Genomic DNA, 3,123 nt, shown 5'->3' on the forward strand with positions numbered 1-3,123 from the left:
TACACTTTCTGCACCAGCCACCTCAAAAAGCGGGGCCCAGAGAGAAGGGGGGTCACTGGAGTGGGTACAGTGACCCACGGGGGAAGGTGGGGGGAGGTAAGGATTGGTCCCTTAAGTGAGAAAGGTAGGGGGAAGAGGTGGGTTAAAGTGGGAGGCTGCCCTGGAATAGGATATTGGCTGTGGTGGTGAGGAGAGATTCTGTGGATCAGGGTTCTCATAAAATGGGGCCTGTAACTCAGCCAGGTCAGACTCCTGCATCCATATGTTGCTAAAAAATGGCAACTGTGAGTTGGCAGAATTGCAGGCCTGTAACCCAAAAATACCATGAGATGGAACCTCTGTGCTGCCTCATGGCGACTCAAATGGTAACCATGACTGGCAGGAATTCCTGGCAAACATGAATTGGGCAGTAGAGCAGGGAGGTGGGTGGGAAGGGAAAGTTGAGAACTCATACAAAGTAAAGCCTGCACATAAAGCACTTCTGACCATTTATCAGATCATTTACAAAAGTTGCTAGATTGGTCAAGATCCTAAAATATAAATGACCAAATTCATGTCAACGTGACCCATTACCTAACTCATAAGTAGGTCAGACCTTTGTACAGAAAAAAAATTAGCCATTCTGGACACAATTCCCCAACCAAACCCAGAGTCTGGAGATTAACAAGAACATGACCTAGTGGGGACTGGGAATATATTTTAGAAGATTGGCTGCCCATACTTGGTCTGCAGGCAAGAACAAAAAACAGGAAACAGGCATCCCTGATAATCCTGTTTAATGTCTGGAAATGGAGGTTGTGGATGAGGACGTCTCCACTCTCTTCACAAGACTGAAGCGTGACCTTGTCACTTGAGGGACAATGGGAACCAAGTGTTTGGGTTTTACCTGCAGTGGGCCCAAGTCTGGGAGAGGCAAGAATCCTAAACCCACTAGCCAAGGGAAGATAAGGAAGCTTACTGGAGTGGTGTGGTGCCTGCCAATGCCTGCTGCGGCAGGAGTGCTGAAGAATGGCATAGCCAGGGGAGTGGCACAGCCAGGGCATGCTGCGCAGCTGGGGCATGCAGCTTCAGGGCATGAGGGGAGGTGCCTGTTGTGGGCTGGAACACGGGCAGAATCAAAATGGCTGCCAGGCAGGCAGCGTGGCTGCTGGGTGCATAACATGGACTTAAAATGGCTGCTGGGCACGCAAAGGATGTTGAAGCCAGGCCATGGAGCCCAACTGCCGGGGTGGCACCTGTAGTGGTGGCTGCTGCTTGTGGCAGCAGAGGTGCCTGTGGCAATGGCACCGACAACTGGCAGCCAGAGGTTCCGGAGGCGACCGGAGCACTGAGCTGGAATGGCAGTGGTGGGTGCACCCAGCAGCAGACAGCTGCAGTGCCAGTGTGGTGGGGCGAGGTTTGCAGAGGTCCTGGCTGCATGCCATAGCGTTTAGTCCAGCTCTAAGGCAGCGGGTCAGAGAGTTCAAGGAAAAGAAAATTGTTCAAATGTCAAGAAAAAAAAAAAGTCATCTAAACATCCTGGGCTTTGGTACCAGATGTAAAGTTTGGAGAGATTACAAAAAAAGGCAAAGCATCCAGCGAGGTACCAGAACCAGAATCTTCTTTTAATCAGCAGCTCAGCACCTTCAGGGTTCGGGTAATCAGGGCAAGGTCAGCAGGTAGGAGAATGGGCCTGACGAGCCAATTGCCTGCAGAGTCATGCTGTGTAGTCTGGATCAGCCAGCTGTCACCCATATGGCAGGGCAGAAGTAGTCATGCTTTTAAGCCAGTATTTTGGGGGGTGGGACTAAGCATGGGAATACCAATTCTCTCGCCCCATCTGTAGTCTCCTGATCTCAAGTCTGTCTTGCGATGTCTCCACCCCTAGCTTCCAGTGTTCTGCCTCCTGTCCCCACTGTGAGATCATGTGGGGGAGAGGAGGGACCCAACCTATCATGAATTACATCATATCAATCGTTCCTGGCATTCATGAGTTGGATTGTATAGTCCGAGGTAATTTTTATTGTTTGGCCCTTATATGTCACAATTTCTTTGTTCACACTGCTTTTAAGATTCTTTCCTTGGCCTAAATGTTCTTCATTTTGATTATTACATGACATTTGGAGGTCCTTCTTTGATCTTGTCTTAATGGTATTTTGTATGTCTCCTGAATGTATATGCCCAAGTATCTTTTCATGTTTGGAAAATTCTCTGAAATTAGTTATTACAGTGTACCTATATCCCTTCTTCAATTCCTTTTTTTTTTTTTTCATGTTAGGATGTTTTATGTTGTCCAGGTTTTGGATGTTTAGGGTTTTTGGGGGGATTTCTTGAGGCTGTGGCATCAAAGTTGGTAGTGCCAGAGCTGGCACTCCCAATTTAGGCTAGTGGCCATAACAGGTCAGTTGCATGCTCAGGTTTTTTGCAGTGGATCTTACAGTTCAGAGTACTGGATTTCTTCTGCTCTGGTTCCTGTTTCTGTTTTGGTTCATTAGCTTTGTTTATTATGTTTGTCAAGACACTGCCTTTTTTTTTTCTATTTTTAATTTTTTTATTTTTATTTTTTGCAATTTTTTTATTGGTGCACTGTATTCATACATCATAGTGGTATAAAGAAAATACTTTTGTAGACATACATACACTGCCTTCTAAGTAGTTGAACTTATTTGTCCCAGCTATTGAGATGTGCTACAGCTCACAGTCACTATTTTGAAACTCTTCACCCTAATCCACTTTTTAATGAAACATTGAGGATAGAAATTTCTTTTTTGGGGGGGGGGGTGGTACTGGGGTTCCTGGAAGCCCTTCTACCTCCGGGCTACACTCCCAGACTTATTTTTACATTTTTATTTGGAAACAGGGTCTCCTAAGCCAGCGCGCGCGGCTGGCTTTGTGATGGGGTGTATCTATACAGCGCCTAAGAAGATTCGGCCTGAGCGGCCTACGGCCTAAGGTAAAACTTTAAGTAAAGTGATTCAGCGAAAAAGAGGCAAAGATGGCGCCTGGAGGAAGCTAGGAAGGCGTGGTTTCCCCATTCATTATGGGTGGGGAGACTGAGCGGTTACTCACCATCTCGCCAAGCCCCGTCAGCTGTCGGGCAGGATTCCCGACAGCTTTGAACCTGCATGATCCTCCTGTCTCTGC

The sequence above is a fragment of the Muscardinus avellanarius genome (genome assembly GCF_963383645.1).
Source record: "Muscardinus avellanarius genome assembly, chromosome: 12".
Lineage (NCBI taxonomy): Eukaryota > Metazoa > Chordata > Mammalia > Rodentia > Gliridae > Muscardinus > Muscardinus avellanarius.